Below are 25,836 nucleotides of genomic sequence, written 5' to 3' on the forward strand. Positions count from 1 at the left end.
AGAAAGAAGGTGCAGGCAAAGTTTGTTCTCAAGGTTCTGGGGTCAATGGCAGCTGTGATAACTTTAGTCCCACTGGCACGTTTATTCATGAGAGTATTACAGTGGCTTTCCTTTGCTCAGTGGTCCATGCAGGAGTTACCCATGTCACACAAGATCCTCATTACGGATACCTGCAAAAAGGACCTATGTTGGTGGCTTCAGTCCACACAGGTGACAATAGGCAGACTATTTGTTCTCCCCCATCCAGTAGCTACAGTGACCATGGACACTTCCCAGATAGGGTGGGGGGGCATTATCTGGGACAGACTGTCCAAGGGACTTGGCAAGAACACGAATACCACTTGCACATCAATGTCTTAGAGATGAGAGCAGTGCTTCTGGTGTTGCAAGTATTCCAGAGCTCTCTTCCAACAGGTACGATTGCAATACAGACAGACCATATGTCCGTGGTGTGGTGCATCAACAAACAAGGTGGAACCAGATCCTACCCTCTGTGTTGAGAGGCTCAAAGAGTATGGCCATGGGCAATTTCTTCTCAATGTTTTCTGACTGCAACGCACATTCTGGGGAAATTCAACATGATAGCAGACAAGTTAAGGGGAGCAATTCTTATGACTCATGAGTGGTACCTGAAACAAGAAGTTGCGAACCAAATTTTTTGCAAGTGAGGCCATCCTTGCTGTGACCTCTTTACCACTTCCATGAACGCCAAATGCAGCAGCTACCTTGCCATAATCCTCCCTCTGGGGGAGTCACCAAGGGATGCACTTGCTCACGATTGGCCCCCGGGACTAGTTTATGCCTTTCCCCCATTTCCATTGATAACCAAAGTTCTTCAGAAAGCAGAGTCATTGAGTCGCACACTAATTCTCATTGCTCTGTACTGGCCTCGACAAATCTGGTTCCCTTTCCTTTGGCCCCATCTTCAGGAGGAGCCTTGGATCCTGGACCCAGTTCTGGACCTTCTTACTCATCAGTCAGGGATGCTCCACCCCTCTGTTCAGACTCTCAAGTTGACAGCTTGGTTACTCCACTTCCCTTCTTAGCCAGGCTTCCAGACATTTCCCCTGCGGTGCGACACATTCTGGTTTTGTCGCACAAGAGCACAACTAGAAAAATGCTAGCAAATGGAAAAGGTTTTCTTGCTAGGTTGCCAAAAATAATCTAGATCCCTTTACAGCCCCTATTTCTTCAATTCCTGAATTTTTAGCAGAAATTTTCAATCAAGGTGCAGCTACAGCCACTGTACGAGTACAACTTGCGGCCGTTTCAAGCTTCCACATAGGAGACAAGGAATCCAATATTATGTCTCACAGATTATGCAAAGCTTTTCTGAAGGGTACATTCCTATTAAGACCCCCAATAAGAGAGCTGCCACCTCCTTGGGATCTAAATTTGGTACTTGCTAAGTTAATTCTCCCTCCATTTGAACCAGCTTCATCTTGCCCACTAAAGTTTCTAACATGGAAGACAATTTTCTTAACAGCCATTACTTCGACCAGGAGAGTTTCAGAACTTCAAGTCCTATCTATTTGTCCTCCCTATTTGGTTTTTCACAAAGACAGAGTCTCTCTGAGAACAAATCCTTCTTTGCTGCCCCAAGTATGCTCTGAGTCCAACTTAAATCAGTGATTTACCTGTCTTTTTTTCAACTATAGCAATGAGGCAGAGTATAAGCTTCTCCAATTGCATGTCCATAGACAATTACTTTTCTATTTACATAGGACAAAGGAGTTTAGAAAATACGATCAATTATTTGTTTCCTTCTCAGATAACAAGAAAAGAGCTCCAGTCTCAAGGGTCACTTTGTCTAAATGGCTTACAGATACCATTTCTTATGTATATACCTCTCAGCAAAAGCAACTACCAGGGAGAATACGAGGCCATTCGACTAGAGCTATGTCAAGCTCCACTGCCTTTCAGGCCAGATTTCTGCTGGATTCATTCTGTGCTGCAGCCACATGGTTTAATCCTCATACCTTTATCACTCATTGCAAAGTAGATGTGGCCTCCCGGAACAGGGCTTCCTTTGGTTACACTGTTCTGAAGAGTTTATTCCCTTGAGCCACCCGAGAAAGAAGGTGCTGGGGACGCTGTCCCAACCATCAAGAATGAAGGTAAGATGGGACAAAATAACATAAAGAAGTTATGTACTCACCATAACGTTCCATGTTTGTTGTCCATAATCTCGCCTCCATTCTTGCATCCCACCCACCTTTCCCCTATCTGGAGGATCGAGAGGAAAGTTTCTGGAATTGGTCATGAGTTTTCTGATTCCCTTCTCACTTTATGATGCATGGGCTAAGGAATAGTATGTCTACCTTATGATTTTTGATAAATAATACTCTTTAGTATTTGCAAACAAGATCTGGGGAACTCTCGCCAGGCATCATGGGCTAGGGTATAGCCTTGAGCCAGTGGAAGCTCTCAAGCTTTAGTATTAGGCCACATCTTCGGCTCCGATACTTGGTTCTGAACCCCAACCATCAAGAATGAAGGTGAGGTTATGGACAACAAACATGGAATGTTATGGTGAGTACATGACTTCTTTTTTTTGAATATATGAAATAAGTGGTTTAATAAAGAAAAATCAGATGATGGTATTTGTGACTGCTATATTAGATTTATTTTTAAGAATAAGGGGGATTGTACTGAGGTTAGTAAATGGAAACCTTTGATGTAAAATAATACTGAAAACATTAATTGTAAAATATTACATAATAAACCAATGAAAGGTTTTTGGATATTTGTTTTGATGGGATACATGGTATTCTTGGGAAAAATATTAAATATATCTTATTAGTGTTACACAAGGTTATGCAATATATTATTTCTACTCATAGGGAAGGGGCTATATTAACTGGCAATATTACAAAAACATTTGACACTGTGTCTCATGAGGTCTTATAGGATGTGTTGAGATGTTACAAGGTTAACTCTAAATTTCTTGCTGTTTTAAAATCTTTTTATAGTAAATATTGCATACATCCCTTAACTAATGGATTGATTGGTAAACTTATACAAATTTGGAGAGGTGTCAAGCAGGCTTGCCCTTTAAGTGGACTTTTATTTACGATTTTAATGTTTGCTGTATTGCAATCAAGTAGTCCATATTTTTATAATGATAGATTACAACTCAGGGCTTCTGTTTATATACCTGTGTGTTTGACATATGCAGATGATCTCTCTATTGTTGATTCTGCAAGATGGTTAGTTGATTTCTTTGTCAATTAAAAATTATATTTAAGTGAGTAGGGTTACCTTTTTAACTTACGGAAATGTGTAGGATATAGACAAAGTTCAATTTCCTATGTACATTGACAAATTTGATATTTTAGGCATACCTTTTTGGGGGAGCAGATAGTTTTACAATACTGGGATAAATTGCCTGATAATATTAGTTGAAAATTAAATAAATGGAACATTTATACATTTTATTTTCAGATGAAAGTCTATATTTTACTAAATTTTGTTTTAAATAAGATTAATTATTTTGCTGTGTGAATCCCCTTCCAAAAGTGAAGGAAAAAAAAGAGTGCTTGAAATTTATTTAAAATTTTTAGGGATCAAAATTAAACCCTATTAAGCAGAGCATTATTTATTGTAGGAAGGAAGGAAGAAGGTTTAGGTTTATTACATCCCATAGTTTATTTAGCTTCTTTACATTTGTGTTATATTTTATATAAATTGCAGGATAGTTCAAGTGATCTTTTGCTTAATGCTTTAGTTTATAAACACAGTGGTTGGTAGTCTGATTTGAACTTGGAGTGCCTTCTGTGTGGAGTCTGCATGTCCTCCCCATGGTCAAGTGACATTTAAAGACATGCAGGTAGGTGCATGCATGAATGGGTGTGCCTTCTTTGAAGGCTTGGCATCGGGCTGGCACCTTGGCACCATAAAAATCCACTGCCAATCATTAGCGGACCAGAGTTCCGCTGTGGCGACCCCTAACCGGGAAAAGCCGAAAGACATTAGATTTATTAGAGTAATTAAGAATGCTATATTAAATGAATATGAAAAAATAAATTGTGCAGGATCGATGTATCCAGTGCTCTTCCTGTACGGAAATTATGGTATGCATTAATTATGGATTCGTTTTATTATGTTAGACCTTGTCAAAATTTAGATATAAGGACTAAAAATACTATACATGAAAGCTGAAGAGATTTCATGAGGTTGTTGTGATGCATGATTTGGAAGTTTAAGAAGACCTTCAGTTTGAGGGTTAATGAAAAAAGTAGTTTCTCAATGACAATGTGACATTTGTAAAATAGAAATATTGATGGAGCATGATTTTATTTTATGTCCTACAGCTATATTGTTTTGGGAGGCATTGTATAAAGACTCTGGATTAGCCTGTATTGGGCCTATTACTCTCTCAAAATTATTATATGGATAATATTCAAATCTTTTTATTGACAGAGATAAATATGATAAATTGACTTTTAGTGCTTTTTTTCCATGATTGGCTAGATGTAATGTTCTGTTGTAGAATAAAATTTGAAATGTGGACTTAACTTAAGGAAAAGTGAGACACTGGCTATGGCAAAAAGGTTTGAGAAATTTACAGTGTTGAATTTCTTGTTGTACATTTGTTTTCTTTTGTGTTTTATTTTGTTTATTTTTGCATTGTATTTTTCCTTATTTGTAATGATATGAGTGTATATATAATGAAGCTCTCCTAGTCTTTCAGTTAGGTGCTGTTGGATCTTTCATATCCACCTGAGCTACCACAAGCTCAAGCAGATAGGACCTCAATTTAATGTCTCATGTAAAGCACGACACCTTAAGGAGTGCAGCATCCCCCTTATGGTTCACAACATTGTCCGCAATCCATCTACCTGTTGTGGGAAAAGAACCCAGAGCCTTCTGCACAAAAGGTGAGTATGGTTTCATTATGCCACTGCCATTGCATCATGCACTAATCAATCTCATGCTCAAAATATTACATTATCAACCACCCCATCTACAGGACAGAAAAATACTTAAAAACAGACATATATCCAGAATCCAAATGAAAGAAAACAATTAACACACACACACACACACACACACACACACACACACACACACACACCAGGAAGACAACAAGATAATAAAGCAAAAACTAAAAATAAAAAATAACAGCCAACCTAAAAAATAAATAAATCAGTCCCAAATCCTAAGTCTGAGTAAACAAGTAAAGAATCAAACCTCCAATGTATAATCATGGGTGGGAGGTTGGCATAATGGTTAACATGTTTACCTTACAAACATAAGGTGCAGGGTTTGATTCTCACATGGGGTAATTGGCTAGGCTGAAAATGGCCATAAGGGCAGTTAGCCTCGTACTAATCTATGAACCTATGAAAGAAGAGCACAAGTACAGACAAAACAAATAAATAAAACATAAATTAAAATAAAACAATAAATAAAAGTAGACCCAAACCAAACTAAAAATAAAAATAAATGAAGGACAGCACAATCATGTTCTTGAGTACAGTCAGAACCAAGAAAAATATACCAAAGAGTGTAACTATCAATTAAAATGAGCAATAAAATAAATGAATCTACAGCCAAGTCAGATAAAAAGATCAAAGGAGGATATCAGAAACTTCTTCTTCTTTCAGCTTTTCCCGGTTAAGGGTCGCCACACCGTATAACCTGTCCACTCATGATTGGCAGTGGAGTTTTACAGTGTTGAGTTGCCAGCCCGGCGCCCAACCTTCCACAGAAGGCACACACACACATGCACTCACACCTAGGGCCAATTTAGAGTGTCCAATCCACCTACAGTATCAGAAACTACAACATAAATAAATTAGTAAACTCTGAAGTTAAGAAAATAAACTGTAAAATAAATAAACCATAGCACACATACATGCCTAAAAGTATAACGACTGATTAAAATGGTCTCTTAATCCAGTCAGAAAGAAAATGAAAAAAAAAAATATTTGTGTTGCTAAATTTAACTTAAACATGTCATTACCCACAGAAAAATCCACAAGGTGCAAGTAAGAGGCAACAGCAGAGGCAGAAAAACACTTTGTCAAAACTGGATGCTAGTCAATGGAGTGAATTACCCTGAAATGTTATCTAGTATCTTGTACAGTGAAAGCTTAACAATTCACACGAAAGGAACATCATTTGCATGCAAGTAAAGTGTTGGTTTAGGGAACTGCTGCTGAAACCTTCTGATATTGTTGATACTATGAAGCTGTCACTAATAAGGAGTAGAAGTGCTTGTGCGAGTATAGCTGGTTTGGGTTCGGGTAGGATTAAAAGAGATAATAGTTGTAGTGCGCGTGTGTGTGTGTGTGTGTGCGTGTGTGTGTGTGTGTGTGTGTGTGTGTGTGTGTGTGTGTGTGTGTCAGCTACTTGGGAAGGGACACAAAGCACTGGTTGGATAGAGACGGTGCTGGAGGTTTTAGCTTGTCCACTAGGCTGAGATCTGGACCCTATAGCTGTGCCAGTGGGGAGACTTATTGCAGAGCTGGAGAGCAAGGGAGTGACCAGCCGTAGACTGACTGTGACCTCTGTGTGCTCTTAAGGGAAATTGCATTTTACTGTGTGTATTTGTTATCCTTTCCTCCTATATGAGACGCCCCTCACTGGTGTTAGTGGTGAGGATTGAGGTGCCTTGATTGCTGGGCCAGGGCATGGGTGTACCATGTAAAACACTTGTCAACCACGGCATCCAGAGCAACCTTAGCCAATGCACAACTTGTGGCAAACCTATTCCATAGGGCACTGGCCTTCAGCAACCGCAGTAAAACAGTGCTCCATAACCTGGAATCTATTTACCACAAAAAAGCAAAACGTGCTCCACAGACAACATATATTTTAGATACATGTTATTTTCTAAATAAGTGCGGATGGATGTCCTTTGCTAACAAACACAGCTATATTCATCTTAGATTTACCTACAAAATTCTTTTATACCTACATACACAACCACTAGACCACAAAAATCATTCACCAAAATTCTATTTGGGATAAAAAATATATACTCCAAGATAGCTGACCAAGCACCTTTTTACTTATTACTTCTTAATTGATCTGTGAAGTCTGCTTTCTCAAGATCATTCTAACAAAAGTAAACTTCTGATCCTTTAAGACCTCATGCAAGTCCTACCTCCACTAACACTTATTACCTGCAATATATACCAACCTTGGTTCTACCACACCCTACATGGCTCTCTTAATTTCTCGCATTCCTACTACACATAGCCCTAATCTCATAAATTAATCAGCTCACAACTCAGCCCTGTTTTACCTCTCATCATTCCTATTCACCTCTTCCTGTCTTTACACATCTTACTCACTAAATACTATCCCAACTCACTCCTCTCTTCCTAATTTACCCTTTGTTTCTGATTGTACTACACATGTACTATCCAACTTTCCATTTATACACAATATGCTACTCTTGTGTTTTTGTTATTGTACAGGCTAGGAACAACTGTTCTTTGTTTCTGCATTTGTTCTCTAATGATTATGATAATATTACTACTGTAGTTTTGATTTTTCACAGGTTTCATTTGAAAATTTGCACTGCCCAGCAGGTCCAACCTGATCAACAAAATGTAAACTAAAATACTGGTACAACATTTTATAGTTGCAGTAAGTTAGGCCGTACCAGTGTCAGTTTAAACTTGTTCCCATTGCTGAATCAGTGTTTTTTTTCCTGAAAACTAAGATCATTAGTTATATTATTTTTGTATTTCTAACAGTTATAATTGATATAGATGTATATGTTTCGATATACTGCTTTGATAAAATTTTCATGCTGCTGTTGAATTTGAAAATGAAATGTTAGACTGTTAGGATTATTATTTGTCAGCAGCATCCATTACATGATATAAAGCTTGTTTCTGTTATTGACATTTATTTTATGATATTGTATAGCTATGTAAGTTATGCTTTAACAGACTTACTTTGTATACCATAACTAGTCCCCAGTTCTGAAGTAAGTATATTTTTTCTGAAAATTAAGATCATTAGCCATGTTTTCTTGTATTTTGAATAATTACAATTCACTGGTAGATACATGTTTTAGTATTGTTTTAATAGGCATGCTACTTTTGGATTTTGATGATATGTTTGAAAGTTAAGACTGTCTTTTGTAAGATATAAAACCAAAACATATATGGCTTTCAGATATTACTATATTTTATAAAAGGTGTGTAAAAGCTGAAGTATGGTATGCCTTAACAGGGTCATGTTTCTTATAGCATCCATTGAAGAAGTAATTATTTCTTTACAATAACTATTTTTAATATTTAAATTATTATAGCAAGCTATTTCTAACTAATGGTATAGAGTATACAGGTGTTTCAAAGTTGGGGTGCTATTTAAAGTGGAATAAAATTAGACAGCTAAAACCAAGTAAGTTTTCAAATTCAACAGCAGCATGAAAATTTTATCAAAGCAGTATATCGAAACATATACATCTATATCAATTATAACTGCTAGAAATACAAAAATAATATAACTAATGATCTTAGTTTTCAGGAATAAAAACACTGATTCAGCAATGGGAACAAGTTTAAACTGACACTGGTACGGCCTAACTTACTGCAACTATAAAATGTTGTACCAGTATTTTAGTTTACATTTTGTTGATCAGGTTGGACCTGCTGGGCAGTGCAAATTTTCAAATGAAACCTGTGAAAAATCAAAACTACAGTAGTAATATTATCATAATCATTAGAGAACAAATGCAGAAACAAAGAACAGTTGTTCCTAGCCTGTACAATAACAAAAACACAAGAGTAGCATATTGTGTATAAATGGAAAGTTGGATAGTACATGTGTAGTACAATCAGAAACAAAGGGTAAATTAGGAAGAGAGGAGTGAGTTGGGATAGTATTTAGTGAGTAAGATGTGTAAAGACAGGAAGAGGTGAACAGGAATGATGAGAGGTAAAACAGGGCTGAGTTGTGAGCTGATTAATTTATGAGATTAGGGCTATGTGTAGTAGGAATGCGAGAAATTAAGAGAGCCATGTAGGGTGTGGTAGAACCAAGGTTGGTATATATTGCAGGTAATAAGTGTTAGTGGAGGTAGGACTTGCATGAGGTCTTAAAGGATCAGAAGTTTACTTTTGTTAGAAAGATCTTGAGAAAGCAGACTTCACAGATCAATTAAGAAGTAATAAGTAAAAAGGTGCTTGGTCAGCTATCTTGGAGTATATATTTTTTATCCCAAATAGAATTTTGGTGAATGATTTTTGTGGTCTAGTGGTTGTGTATGTAGGTATAAAAGAATTTTGTAGGTAAATCTAAGATGAATATAGCTGTGTTTGTTAGCAAAGGACATCCATCCGCACTTATTTAGAAAATAACATGTATCTAAAATGTATGTTGTCTGTGGAGCACGTTTTGCTTTTTTGTGGTAAATAGATTCCAGGTTATGGAGCACTGTTTTACTGCAGTTGCTGAAGGCCAGTGCTCTATGGAATAGGTTTGCCACAAGTTGTGCATTGGCTAAGGTTGCTCTGGATGCCGTGGTTGACAAGTGTTTTACATGGTACGCCCATGCCCTGGCCCAGCAATCAAGGCGCCTCAATCCTCACCACTAACATCAGTGAGGGGCATCTCATATAGAAGGAAAGGATAACAAATACACACTGTAAAATGCAATTTCCCTTAAGAGCACACAGAGATTTCAGTCAATCCGGGGCTGGTTGCTCCCTTGCCCTCCAACTCCGCAATAAGTCTCCCCACTGGCACAGCTATAGGGTGCAGATCTCAGCCTAGTGGACAAGCTAAAACCTCCAGCACCGTCTCTATCCAACCAGTGCTTTGTGTCCCTGCCCAAGTAGCACACACACACACACACACACACACACACACACACACACACACACACACACACACACACACACACACACACACTTTAAGAAGAGTTTATACAGTTTATACAACCACACAGACACTCCTGGGGAAATCTGGCACAGGTTCTCCATCTGTGCCCCTTTTTCCCAGACTATATGGTAGTACCAGCTGCCACCACCCACTAGTATTTATCAGCTCCTCAAAGGCCCTTAAAAGGGTGTCCACTTATTAATGTGCAATAGTATTATCCAATTGGTAGTATAGCCCTGGGGTAAAGCTATTGGAGTGGCTTTGTACAAGTTTACCAAAGGCATGCAAGTACTCTAAAGAGCTTAAATTATCTCTACAAAAACAGCCACAGCTGAAAGGGTTTACAAATATTTAATTACAAATAGTCAAAACACAAGACAATACTTTTACTACACAGTGCTAGTCAAGAGTTCACAGATCATAGATAAATACTTAAAATAATTCAGTAGTACAGGTCTGACATCACAGAAAAACACTTAGTCTAATCTTTCTAGTTTCTAGCTATTTCTAAGAGAAAACACAAGTCTAAGATAAACTTTCATATAGAGCAAGACAGTGCTAATGAGTTGGATGGTCAAGATAAAAATGCTTAATGCTCTCTCATTTTCTCTGTTTTTAAAATCACATTCCTGGTTCACGTTACATCATTCTTCACACTTTCCTAGGTTACATTACTTCATTCTTCACACTTCCCTGGATTTCCAGGCTAACAGAAATTACATTTATATTCTTCACCCCTGGGCAGAAACCAGAGCAATAAAGGACATTTATGCATGCATATTCTGGCTGTTAATTCTGGCCTTAAAACAATAGGCAGGATGCCCCACTATAGACTCACTGGCTCTGAGTCCTAACATCAAAGGGTCACAACATGCTTTACTTGGTCAGTAGAGTGCACTGCTGTTACATTTTTTTTCAGTTCCACGTGTAACACTATTTTTACCATTAAGACAACAAGCCTGTGGTTTACATTAATATTTACAGATGACAGAATTATCTCCAAAATTCTATCTGGCTAGGCTGACAGCCTTCATCTATCTTCACCCAATCTTCACATATCCCCCCCCCCCCTAGAGAACTCAAGCTAGTTTTTCAAGTGACCCTTGAGAAACGCTGCTTGAGGGATTGAGAAAGTTAGGTCTATCTGAGTGTACCTTACCTCATTCCCTGTCTTGAGATCCCATCTGCATTGGCATTGCTAATCCCACTGTGGTTCTGCATGGACATATATGCTTGCAACCCCAGACTCCATCTTAGCAACTTGGCATTTTGCTGGCTGGCTGTGTTTAACCATGTTAGGGAGTTGTGATCTGTCATAACAGTGAATTTCCTTCCATACAGATAAGGCTGAAGTTTCTGCAGTGCCCACACTATGGCTAGACATTCCTTTTCTACAGCTGGATAGCATTCCTCCCTGGGTTGGAGCCTACGACTGAGATAAACCACTGGATGCTCTTCCCCCTCTGAAGAAATCTGGCTAAGTACAGCAGCCGCCCCATGGTTCAAAGCATCCACCTGCACAACAAATTATTTGCTGTAATCTGGACTGGCTAACACAGGGGGTCCTTCCAAAGCTTCTTTAAGCTTCTGGAATGCCTGCTTACATGCTGAGGTCCACACTACCTTATCTGGTCTGTTCTTCCATGTCAGGTCTGTGAGGGAAGTAGCTATGGTACTGTAACTGAGGACTAACTTTCTGTAGTACCCTGCTGTCCCTAAAAATACCCTCACCTGCTTTTTAGGAACAGGTGCAGCCATGCTTGAATGGCTTCCACTTTGGCAGGTTCTGGCCTTATCTTACCACTTCCCACTCTATGTCCTAGGGAGGAGACCTCTGCTATACCCACCTGACATTTGCTCGGCTTAATGGTCGACCCTGCCCTCTGTAGTCTGCCCAGCACCTCCCTGACATGTTGAAGGTGCTCTTGCCAGGAATGGCTATTGATGGCAAAATCATCTAGGTAAGCAAGGGCAAACCCTCCTGCTCCTGCTAGGATATGATCTACCAGCCTCTGGAAAGTTTCTGGGGCATTCTTCATCCCAAAGGGCATCTTTGTGAACTCATACAAGCCAAAAGGAGTCACAAAGGCTGACTTCTCTCTAGCACTGGGAGCCAAGGGCACCTGCCAGTAACCCTTGGTAAGATAAATGGTTGTAAGATACTTAGCCCCACCCAGCTGTTTTAGGGCTAATCTGTCCTAGGCATGGGGTAAGCATTTGACTCTGTGTGACTATTTCATTTCCTGTAGTCCACACATAACCTGGAGCTGCCATCCTTCTTTGGCAACAGCACCACTGGGGAGGCCCAGGGACTGTTGGACTCTTGAATCACCCCTAGTTCCAATATATCCTGTACCTCCTCCCTCAGAGTCTGTTTGATTCTCTCAGGCACTCTATAAGGGGCCTGTCTAATAGGCCTTTGGGGTCCTGTATTCACCTGGTGCTACCCCAGGTAGGTGCACCCCAGTTTCCAAGTGAACATGTCGCCAAATTCCTGCTCGGATTTCTTGAACCTGGGTAGGAGATAGCTGCTGGGACATTGCTACCCCTTCCACTGAAGTGTCAGCCCAAGCCTCATTGAGGAGATCAGCCCCCAGATCTCCCTCAGACACGTCCTGCAATCCACTGCAAATGCTCAGCACAAGGCCTCCCTATCATGGTAAGGTTTCATCATGGTACAATTTGTGCCCCTGCCTTCTGCCTAGCAGTTCCACCATGTAGTTAACATCACTTACCTTTCTTACCACCTTGTAGGGTCCCTCCCAAGCTGCTTGCAGCTTGTTGTGTCTGATAGGAACGAGAACCATTACCTGCTGCCCCACAGCATATTCTCTAGCTCGAGCATTCCTGTCATACCACACCTTTTTCTGTTGTTGAGCTTCTGCCAGGTTCTGCTGGGCCAAGCCCAAGAGTTTCCTCAGCCTTGTCCTGAGGTTTAGGATGCATGCCACAACAGATCCTTGTGAGAATCGCACTCACCTTCCCACTTATCTCAAATTAAATCTAGATGTCCCCTCACCCTATGCCCATACAGCAACTCAAAGGGTAAAAACCTGTGGATTCCTGGGGAACCTCTCTGTAAGCAAACAGACAGGGCAAATGTTTATCCCACTATCTCTTAAAATGATCTGCAAATGCCCGTAGCATGGACTTGATTGTAGAGTTTAACCTCTCAACAAGACCATTAGTCTGGAGGTGGTAGGGGGTGGACCCCACTGTACTTCCACAGAAAAGCCAGCAAGTCTAACATGAAATTGGCACATCTGTCAGTCAGTATTTCTTTTGGGAAACCTACCCTGCTGAAAATCTCTAACAACGCATTTGCCACCTTCTCTGCCTCAATGGAAACCAGAGCCACTGCCTCAGGGTATCATGTAGCATAATCCACTACCACTAGGATATACCTTTTCCCTGTGGAACTTGGGGTTCTCAGAGGACCCACAATATCCATAGATACCCTCTGAAATGGTTCCTCAATCACAGGCAAAGGTATCAAAGGAGCTCTCACTTTGTCTCCTGCCTTGCCTACCTTTTGGCACTGCCCACAGGTCCTGCAGTACCCTGTTACATCTCTGGAAATTCCAGGCCAATAAAAGTTCTGCATAGTATGCCTCTTTGTATGTTTTATGCCTATTTGACCTGCAAATTGGAATATCGTGGGTTATGGCTAGAAGTGCCAGATGGTAGGCTCTAGGCACTACCAACTGCTGTACTCTCTCACCTTCTAGCCCTCCCTCAGGGGTCCACTCTCTGTACAGTAACCCTTTACCCCAGTATAGAGATTCCCCCTTTTCTTGAGAATCAGGTGCCTCCCTAGCTACCTGCCTCAGGCTGTGCAATGTAGGGTCTGAGAGCTGAGCCTGTCTCAGCTTTCTTCTTGTAACCCTTCTCAGCTCCCCTTCCACAAGAAGTCTGGCATCCACTGACATTGGTACCTCACTGTCAGCCTAGGTACTACTACTCACTTCTACCTTTGCAGTCACGCTGTCCCAGGGAACATCAGTACCCACAAGCAGCTGTGGGTCACCTTCAGTCTCACTGCTACTGGGTAGCTCCCTCCGTGAAGTAACCACCTCACCAACCAGTCCTGGCTGCAGGTATGCAGTCTGTCTGGGTCTCCCCCAGGCAAACAGACTTACCTGCTTGTCTCCAAGCCTGACTGCATGTAACTGCACAAATACACGGTACTGCCTCATCCAAATCCTTCTCTATCAGGACATCTGCAGGATGGTAGTTTGGTACCCTTGTTGTCTCAAGACAAACTACTATTGGCATTTTGCACTTCCCACTTGCTGGCTCCCTCACCTTTTGTTCCCCACCTTGCCTCCATGGACACCTGTATGCCACATGGCCCCACTGGTTGCATTCAAAACATTTAACCCTAGCTCCTGGACTTGTACCTGGACTAGTCGCTTCCCCTGCTACTGGCAGATTCTGTTGGGGCAGTCTGTGTTGCCCATCATGGGTTCCTTTATACCCATGAGCAGTACTGGGGGTGCCTTTCCTGTGCAGGGCTGCCCTGCTTGCCAGGTATAGGTCTCCTTTCTTCCCCAACTCATCTGAAGTGGCACATTGTATGTCAGCTAACCAGATCCTCATGTCCTCAGGCAAAGTGTTAAGGGCTTGTTCTCTCACCAAAAGGTCTGCCAGCCCTTCAAAAGTGGTGACCTGACATCCACTCACCCACCTATGGAAATCAGTGCTCAGTTCAGCAACATATTCACACACACTTTCCTCTGCCTTCCATCTATGCTCACAAAACTTTTTCCTATACGTTTCAGGTGTTTGCTTACACAATTTTAAGTGATTTTTAATAGCAGTATAATCAAAACATGCAACATCAGACATTTTTGACAAAACAATTACAGCTGTACCATGGAGTAAAGGGATCAGGAACTATACCCAGAGCCTTTGGTCAAAATCATACTGTTTGCATACCCTCTCAAACGTATGAATGAAACTTATACCCCTCTTTAAACTGCGGAAGAAATGTACTGACCTTTTGTGCTTCTGGAGTCCAGTTACTCCCTTCCCCATTACCTCCATGACTCTATCAAAGTGTCAACCTTTCCTTCTCATGCTTCCTCTGTCTCCCCTTTTCCTCAGTTTCTAGGCGTAGCAGTTTCTCATTCTCCTCAGCCTGCAAACGTCGCATTTTCTCCTTGTCCTCACCCTCTAGATGCCTTACTCCCTCAGCTGCTTCTAGTTCCAAATGCCTGGCCTCCAACTCAAGTCTGCTTAACTTCAGATGGATTTTTAAGTCCTCTGCAGAAAGTTTGAGCTGTCCATTCTCCGAGGGTATTATATCTCCACTGCCAGTCTGATTGTCCTCCTGGTTGCTGTTTTCTGATGCAGCTGTAACTAAGGCTGCAATCAGGTCTGCCTTAGTCACGTTTCCATGCACCAGTCCCCTAGCCTGGCACATCTCCACAAGCTGGCTCCTTGTCAGCTTTCCATACTCCTCTGCTAACATGCTGTCTGCTCACCCGGACTAACTAAGCTAACAAAAGAAATAAAATAATTGTGATCTGAACTCTGAGTATTCACTGCATGGCTGATTTAGAGTACAAAACACCTTCAGAGCTCACTGTACACCAGCTACAGGAATTCACTCTACCCACACCACTACAAGCCAATTAGTATTTGCCAACCAATTAATATGTGGTGTGGATATCCCACCACTGCCAAACAATTAATATGTGATGCCCGTGCCCTGGCCCAGCAATCAAGGAGCCTCAATCCTCACCACTAACACCAGTGGGGGGCATCTGATATAGGAGGAAAGGATAATAAATACACACTGTAAAGTGCAATTTCCCTTAAGAGCACACAGAGATCACAGTCAGTCTGGGGCTGGTCGCTGCCTTGCTCTCCAGGTCCCCAATAAGACTCCCCACTGGCACAGCTATAGGGTACAGATTTCAGCCTAGTGGGCAAGCTAGCACCCTCTCTGTCCAACCAGTGCTTCGTGCCCCTGCCCAAGTAGCTCACACACACACACACACACACACACACACACACACACACACACACACACACACACACACACACACACACACACACACACACACACACACACACACACACACACACACACAAACACACACACTTTGAGAAGAGTTTATACAACCACACAGGCACTCCTGGGGAAGGCTGGCACAGGTTCTCCAGCTATGCCCCTTTTTCCCAGACTATATGGTAGTACCAGCTGTCACCACCCACTAATATTTATCAGCTACTCAAAGGCCCTTAAAAGGGTGTCAAATTATTACCATGCAATATTATTATCCAATTGATAGTATACCCCGGGCTAAAGCTATTGGAGTGGCTTTGTACAATTTTACCAAAGGCATGCAAGTACTCTAAAGAGCTTAAATTATCTCTACAAAAACAGCCACAGTTGAAAGGGTTTAAAAATTTTTAATAACAAATAGTCAAAACACAAGAGGATACTTTTTACTACACAGTGCTAGTCAAGAGTTCAGAGATCACAGAGAAATATTTAAAATAATTCAGTAGTACAGTTCTGGCATCACAGAAAAACACTTAGTCTAATCTTTCTAGTTTCTAGCTATTTCTTAGAGAAAACACAAGTCTAAGATAAACTTACTTATAGAGCAAGACAGTGCTGATGAGTTGGATGGTCAAGACAAACATGCTTAATGCTCTCTCATTCTCTCTGTTTTTAAAATCACATTCCTGGTTCACATTACATCATTCTTCGCACTTCCCTGGGTTACATTACATCATTCTTCACACTTTCCTGGGTTCCCAGGCTAGCAGAAACTGCATTTACATCCTTCACCTCTGGGCAGAAACCATAGTAATAAAGGACATTTATCCATGCATATTCTGGCCATTAATCTGGCCTTAAAACAATAGGCAGGATGCCCCACTCTAGGCTCACTGGCTCCAAGTCCTAACATCAAAGGGTCACAACATGCTCTACTTGGTCAGTAGAGTGCGCTGTTGTTGCATTTTTTTTCAGTTTCACATGTAACACTATTTTTACCATTTAAGACAACAAGCCTGTGGTTTACATTAATACTTACAGATGACAGAATTATATCCAAAATTCCATCTGGCTAGGCTGGCAGCCTTCAACTATCTTCACCCAATCTTTACAGTGCACCAAGCTTTTTTGTGGGTATATAGCACAGAATTGTTGATATGGTCTGAAAATTATTTGTCACATCTAGGTATTTGTATTGTTTGTCCATTTTGATTATGGTTTTACTCCTTATGATTGGCACAGTAATTGCTGATGATCTCTTGAGATAAAAAAATGTAAGCTTATTTTTTTTCTCATTAGCTGTCTGTCTTGATTCTTTAAGCTATGTTATTTAGTTTTAGATTGATTGCTGCATGCTTGAAGTGATTTCTGTGGTAGTTTGAGCATTGCAGATGATTGCAGAATCAATAACATAGTGAAGCAATTACTGGCCGTTGGCGTAGTTACACACCTAGAATTCATGACAACCAACAGGATGACACCAAGTTCACCAAATTACTTTGCTGTTAAGTGCTTTGGTCCTTCTTGGACTTCTTCAGGACATGCAATCACCTGAACAACATCACGTCCTTAAATTCCTGCCCCCAATTAACAATGCACCAATGAAAATTCAAAGCATTTAATTCACTTGAAAATCATTCAGTCCACTCTCTTAAATAATATCTGTTAATGCCATACAATTATAGCTTGTTACGAAGCCTTATAAGAATGCCTTTAACTGATATTGTATCATTTAGCCCTGGTAACATTGTAGAGTTTAACTTAAGTTGCCATCTTAACTCTTTTTCCTCCACTGTATTCTGCCATAATCCACCCCTTGGGTCCTGTTTAACCTTCTCTAAAACCATAAACTTGAATTTGTTAAAATTTGTTTAAGTCTTTGCATGTTTAGCTAACACACTAGTCTCCTTCAAGTCTCTTTTTTTAATATCTTGCACATGCTCATAAATCCATTTTCTTAAAACCCTGATCGTCTTGACTACATAATAGCATGAACAATTCTGACACACTGCCAAAATAAATCACTCTTTGTGTTGCAATTAAAATAACATTTGCTAATCACTGTAACATTAGCATTTTGTGTATAAAATGCTTCAACATTCAATGGGTCTACTTCAAAACATCAAAAGCCCACAATATTGAAGACGCAATCATCGAGACGAAAGCATCAGAACCTCACTTCAGTGAATGACAGGATCATCAAATCCATTCCCAGGGTAAGTAATCACTCATACCACAACTAACACAAATGAAACCATACCATCCCCAACCCACCCAGGTGGGGGGGTCTACACCCCCCACACCCCTAACTAAATATACCAACTCTGAGATCGCACTACATTTGGGAAAAGGGGAAAGTCCACCTTGTTGGCCAACAGGTTACTTACTGTGGGAATGGATTTGATGATCTGGTTGTTCACTTAAGTGAGGTTTTGATGCTTGAAAATTTGGTCTTCGATATTGTGGGCTTTCAATGTTTTCAAGTAGACTCCATTCAACATATATGGGCATTGAAAGCACATGCCACATCTGTAGATTCCATTCTTCCCTTGATCATCTACATCTACCCACTTAACTGAATAAACTACTTAAAACTTCAACAAGACGTCTTTATTCATCTTACAGGGAGGGTATCAGAGAGAGTCTTCTAGAGCTGCTAGCTAAAATGATTTTATCTGAAGCATTCCTTTGTACTCCGTTTCTCTTTTAAATAGAGTACTAAACCTTAGCTGCTTTCCATATAGATTGGAAATATTCTTATATACTTCTGTTAATAAGTATAGTTAGGGATTAGGACATTTGGTTGGTTACTTGTTTTAGGAATGCTGATGGGAATTTATTGCTGAGAGTGATCCATAAGACTTAATTTTGTCCAGAAAGTTTTTCTCTCCCTTTCTGTAACTAACCTGCAAGTAAAACAGATTATAGGTGGAGTATGCTTGTTGTGTAGGAGCACTGAAACATGGTTATAGGAGTATTTCCAATGATACATTTAAAATGACTAAAAATTAGTTAGCAGTATGTTGGTCAGTAGAAAGTCTAAGTAGGTTGTTAGCTGTAGTACTAGCTCTTTTTACTAGTTTGTTTAGGGTATTGTAATAACTTTGTTTTTGTTGCGTAGGTTGTCAGTATTTGTTTCTAAGCTTATATTTAACGAGCATGTGGTGGTTTCCAGTTGCTGTGTGTGCTCTCTGTGATCTAACCAGAGACTGTAGTTTTCATTAGCTGCCGGGTAGGCCTGTCTATCCAATAGATTAATGTATTTCTTATTCTTATTGTTCTAGCTGGTATGTAACATGACAAAGATATATCCTACCCCAACATCAGAGCATTATATAACAGATGTTAATAACTAATGCTCCAGATTACAGTAGCTACGTGATTGTGTATAATTAAGTAACTAAATAAATAAACAAATAAATAAGAGAAGCACTCGAATGTATATTTCAAAGTAATACACCAAACAGTATTCAAAGCATGCAGTATTTTAAAGTTCCGGATGACTATTCTTTATGTACTAAAGAACATTTATGTTGGCTACTAAGGCTGTTTCTAATCCAGTACAGGTAAGAATAAAAATATAGAGGTTCTGCTACTGTAGTCAAATAAAAGTCCTCCTGGATTGCTTCAATAGCCTCACATAATGTCATTCTGTTTTGTAGCTCTAGAATATAATAACTATTATCATAGTACTAACTCACACTTCTTTACAATTAAGGCTGCTTTCAGTCCAGTATAACTAAATATATAAGCATAATTCCTCCAGCACTAATCAAAGAAATTCAATGATCTTGGGTACTTCTATTTTTAATTTGAGGGCTATACTCTTGAACTTAAAGCATGGTAATAAACAGTTTACCTTATGTTCTATGTTAGTTTTGTTCTACATAAATGAGGGTGGCCTAATTGCTAAGGTGTTTGCCTTACAAACACAAGGTGCAGGGTTTGATTCTCATCAAGGGATAATTGGCTAGGCTTAAAATGGCTTGCAAGGGCAGTTAGCTTAGTACGATCCTATAAACAAGCATCACTGCCAATATTGAACATATTCAGTACAATATTATTTTCTTATATTCCCTATGGAAATAAGATCAACCATCCTAATTACATCAGCTGGACACATGCAATTAACCTCTGCAATACTGGCATGCAAGCTGAAAAGGAAACCTTTTGAAATATCGGGATCCGCATGAGTGAGTCCCAAAATACAGACGAGTCTACTGAAAATGCATGTATTCATGTTTCCCATATCAGTGAAGTACCAATACTTATTTAAGCAGGCCACTTGCACTTACGTAGAAACGTACATCATCTTGAACCATCATGCACCTGATACATTATTAAAAACAATCTCTACTTTTGTTCTGATTAAACTGTTCCTCCCATTTTTCATCCACTTCTACAAAACTTGCACCTCTTCCTGTTTTGATGAACGAATGTAATACATATATGCATCTCATATTCCCTATAAAGTGACTGCATAGATAACTCTTTAATTTGACTTTTGCTGCCTCCAAATTTGATGACCAATTATACCTCATCTGGAAAAGTACTTTTAGTTCTGCAGAGAAAGTTAACTTATATTTTGGTTTTTGCTTTTAAATCTCTGATCTCAAACAACAACAGCAACAACAAAAACAGTAATTGTTGTTACAAAGTAATTTCTGAATAACAAGTTCAACATATATGTGTTGTCCAGCTATAGAAAAAAGCTTTTCTGTTTCCTCAGCTGTCGAAGGAACTTAATCCTTTTCCAACCAAGATAAAAACTGGACTAGAATCACTCTAAGTATTCAATAATGTTTCCTCTGACTGAGTCAATGGGAAATGGACCACTTTCTTGAGCCCCAAATATATGTTTTGTGGACCAGTCCATTAGATGGTGCTTTTAACATAGCCTAACAGCTGAACTACTTCTTTTCCCTCTAGCATACTGACCGGTCTCAGGTTTTTATGGCACTTCCCCTCAATCAGGACTATCTGCTGCTTTAACATTTAATATGTCTTGCTGACTCTGTCATCTTCTCACAAATTTCATCAGTCTTGTATTTGACCAGAATCAAGGTGGCATTTTGTTTGTGTCAAACTTCAGAGTGCTGGACTTCGGCCATTCCATATGCGTTATGTATCCAGCCAACAGTCCTGTTAATTGTTACAAATCCTATGGAATCCCTTGCACCACAGTTCCCTCTTCCGGTTGAGTCAGCAGATCTTGCTCAGTATCATCGGCATGTCATCCTTCAGACTAACATTTTCTACTCATTTTTCCATTTCTTCTGTCTTCGTTTTCACAAAGCATTCCAACTATATCAAATCCACTCCAAATAAATTAGTTTAATTTAAAAAGGGAATTTCATTTTTTCTACAAGTGATGTGAATAGACAACTGACCACAGCAGGCACTATAAGACTGCTCATGTGTCTTAGTTTTACTTTAAGGTTTCCAGTTTTTGTCTCTTTGTAATATCATGGATTTTATTTCAGTTGTCATCTATGAGTGATTCTTAGAACTTGCCCTCCAAGACCTTACATGTGCCAGTTTATTCAGCATGTCGACAGCAAGGTCAAGGGTCATATAATAAAGATAGATTCAGTTGATATTATATGAGTGCATGGAAATTATTTTTATTTTTTATGCAGGAGAACTTGAGTGCTTTATAGATCCTACTTTGAGTGCAGGTAACAATGAGTGGCATCTGATCATTGAAGCTATCAGCTATAACTCCTGCAGCAGTGGTTGTTGTCAATAACAGATACAAAAGCCCAACAAAGTATACTCTACCTACCTGTTGCTTTATCAGTTTTAGTAGTTAGGATAATTATTTGTGCTAGTTAAAAGAAGCCAAAGGGAAATGTATAAGCATAGAGCAATGGAGGTATACCAGTCAATGCTGGTCACCCATAATGAACATTTTACTTTTACATTTGTGGAAGCCAGTGTACCTTATCCTGTGTTACTTGTTAACTAACAACAGGTAAAATGTATTTTCGCATTATTTACATTAATTGTTTCTATCAATGTCTAGTGAACATAGCCGTTGTAAACTTAAAACTGAACATATCATTTTATTATTACTCATAATAAACATTTACTGTAACTAGTATTAATACCCTTTAAGTCTCACATCAATTGGGTATAAATAATCATTTAAGCAGCACATTACTAGAACTAATAAAATATGGCAGATACAGCTTTTGAAGATGATGATATTTTATCCTGATGCCACTACTTCAATATCCTGAATATATTTACATAGTCAAGTTTCTGAACTAGACAGAATTTCTGTTTTTTTACCACATGATCCATCTTTTTGAGATTAAAATTTTATTACAGTGCTCTAAGCAAATGTGAGTCATTGTCTTTGGTCTGAGCAATGTTCAGCTGGACATTCAGTAATGCAGTTTACTGTTAATGGTCCTAGATTTGAATGCATTTTCCCCAAGACAGAAGAAAACAGCTGATAAAAGGAACATAATATATTAATTTAGGAGCTATATCAATTTGTCAAAGGTTCACTTCCGCAAACCATTTTCATTGACCTGAAACCACCAAATGTTCAATTTTCATATCCACAAAAGATTTAAGTAGGGAAAGGAAGCCGTTGGATGACAGCATAAATTTGCCCTTTTCCCAACTATAGTGTGATCTTGGAGTCGGTGTATATAGTTAGAAGGCTCAGCCCCCCACTTGGGTGTGTTTTCCATTGTAGTGTTGGCCAAATACTTCCTTTCACTGTTGAAATATTTTTTCAATGTGAACGTTCGTGGAACTGAACATTCGGTGGTTTTGGGTTGATGAAGAAAGGTTCGTGGAAGTGAATCTTTCACAAATTGATATAGACCCATGAATTGAATGTGTCCAAGCTCTATTATAAAATTTCGACCTGCAGTTATAGCACTTAGGCATTACGGCAGTATAAAATCACTTTTGTTAGATATATTATAGATTTGATCTGTATTGGTGTAGTATTAAATGGTTAACAAATGATAAGTAAATATATACACAAATCAATCAATAGATAAATAAATAAATTCAGGGGGCCTGTATCAGCATTGAGCAGCATAATGGTGCAGTGGATTATGCTGCTATAACACGGCTGTTGGTTTTCTTGTTTGATTTCCTTATGGAATGATTTCTATGCAGAGTCTGCATGTCTTCCATGTATATTGTGGGTTTTCATGAGGTATTTTGGTTTTCGTGCATATATTAAATACATGCTATTAGGTGTTTGGTGAATCTCCAAACCGTTCATAGATGTGTATGTAGTATATTAGTGCAACTGTGTGCATGGGTATGCCCCATCTGCCTTTCACCTGCTGCTTTCCAGGTTCAGATGTGGATTACTTGTAATCCTGAATAGCTTCTTCATTGAGAGGGATGGTTTACAAGTGAATATGTCAGCCACTAGTGGAGATGGGCTATTACACCTACAGAGTGTGTCTTGTTTCATGACTCACTTTGAAACTGTCATGAGGTACTGGAAGCTTTAAGGGTCTTGCATGAAGCTGAAATAAGGGCATGATTTCTTCCAGCTCCGACTTGTAAACCTTACTTTGGGAAAGCTTCTTCTGAGACAGGAAGCCCACATAATTCCTTTACGATCTTGCAAGAAGCTAAGACTATCATAGAAAAAAAATGTATGTTTGTAAATTGATTGTCCTGTTCTGTACGTGTAGCTTTCATAAGCAGAAATGGAATCTTGGTCACTTTAAAGTACTTCTGATTGCACACTATAGCATATTTAGCTACAGAAACAGAAATTGAACTTGTCATCAGAAAGAGAAAAACAGAAGCGGAAGTCAGCAGCACTATAGAATAATTTGCATATTTTAAAATACTTAAAAAAATCTCTGTCATCTATAGTGATAGACATCTCAGTCCTCAAGCAGTCCATAAGAATCTGTAAATTAGGTTTCCACACTAATCCTGCATCTCACTTTAACAATTCCTTAATGTACTCATCTTGCCTGTCTTTGCCAGGGGAAATTGCTGCACAGTTTTCGCACTGGCACTTTCTTCCTTTAGTGTGATTGTAGATAATAGCGTCTGATACATTGAAGCAGAACAGTAATCCAAATATGTGATTGTGTTTCCTTGTTATATAGTGTATCATTCAATCTACTTTGAAATAGCCATCAAAGAAAGAAAACTGTAACAATAGTTACATTGCAAATAAATGAAGCCACTTGCCTGCCAGTAAGATAGTTTTCACTAATATTTTTAGCAAAAGCGAGAAGCTTGCCCAGGTTGCATCATAATGTCTCTCTTACACTTAGTCAGAGAACATCAGCAATCCAAATTGCATTCATTTTGCTTTGGAGAAGGAAGTGACTGAATGGTCTGAATTATTTTGGTATGTCAACATAGTGCAACCACACTCAGTCACATTTTGTAGAGTGGATGCTCTTACAGGAACCACAATCAATAGACATGCTCAGACCTGGCTCTGAATTCATGCTGTTTACTACCATGGACTCCAGATGAGATGATTACTTAGTGAGCTGCGTGGAGAGCACTGTCTGAAGGATTGTAGAGTGGAAACAGAAGAGGAAATTGTGTTTAATAACCTTAAAAGTTTCTTGGTCAGTTTCATTAATGATGGCAATGATTATGGATCTTTTCAACTGACAAGTAGCTTCGTTGTATTGAGAGATAGGGAGAGAGAGAGGGAGAGAGAGAGAAAGCGAGAAGGCAGCACTCAAGTGGTGGGCAAGTAATGCAGGAATGTAATCAGCATGTATATTTAGAAAGTTAGTTTGAATCCTCTCTTCTCCTGGGCTTCCAGATAAAAGATGCCCAAAGAGGAGAACGTTAAAATAGTGTGCAGATAATCTTTTTGAAGTGGGTAGGCAAATTGTAATCACAACATGAGTAATTCTACAGGTTTATTCAGATTGTGCAGTGCCATTGTGGGAGCAGGAAAGCTGATTGTGTAAGACCTAGCAGTCTGTTCTCAAGTTTAAGAGATGTCTTCAAGATAGAGAAACTAACCTCCATATTTTTGCCTTGGTTACAAAAATCATTTATGCCTGCTGGGCTCTGACAAAGAAGGCATTTCATTCTAATCCTTTCAGCAATGTTTTCTGAACCAGATATTTTGATCATTGGTGACATTTCATGGGACTAACGTTATCATCCCCCATGCTGTGTGCTTTGATCTGATAACGTTAAGAAGGTTGCTGCACATCCATCATGCACTCCTTCAACTGAGTTGTATCTTTGTTTATATCAGGTGACAGTGCTTATCCTGCAGGGAGGACACATTAGTACAGAAGAGTGTATTACTCTGCCAGCACTAGGATTGTGGTAGAACTTGAATTAGAAGGTTGTTTATGTCCCTGAAATACTAGCCCTTGAAAAAAGGCTGCGTTTTTGAAATTTAAAGATACAATAGCAAGGAAAGGGAGTGCATGGTCTTGCTGTGTTACCTATGAAGTAACAAGGACTTGGCAGTAATCAATGACTTCAATACAGCAGATAATTTTTCGAGACTGGAGTAGTGGCTTCATTCATTTGAGCTGATGAGTTTGAAAGCAGTGGCAAGCTTCAGTAACACACTGGAAAAATGTAAAACGATCCGTGTAAAGAGATGGCAGGGTATATATTGTTCAGGAATGAGATGGAACATTTGGTGATATACATACACATCTGACAATTGACAGGCTATGTGAAATAGTTATTATTTGTTGTTCTGAGAATTCTGTTTCTGTATTTCACAGTCTTTTCTTATCTATGCCTAATACAGAGTGCATTTCCTGTTTTGCATGTCACTGTGTTATTTTATTTCTCTTTTCTTCTGTTAATAGAATAAGTGTTGATAGGCACAAATGTCTGTTTTCACAAGGATATCTTGGGAGCAGTAGTCTGGTTATGTGGATTGCTCAGTGTCACACAATTTGAAAGTTGATACTCAAAGATTCATACCTAAGACTTCAGGATTTAACAACTATTTAACCACGTCTACAGAAGAAGAA

The sequence above is a fragment of the Protopterus annectens genome, chromosome 13.part0, assembly GCF_019279795.1.
Source record: "Protopterus annectens isolate FY-2018-M chromosome 13.part0, PAN1.0, whole genome shotgun sequence".
Lineage (NCBI taxonomy): Eukaryota > Metazoa > Chordata > Ceratodontiformes > Protopteridae > Protopterus > Protopterus annectens.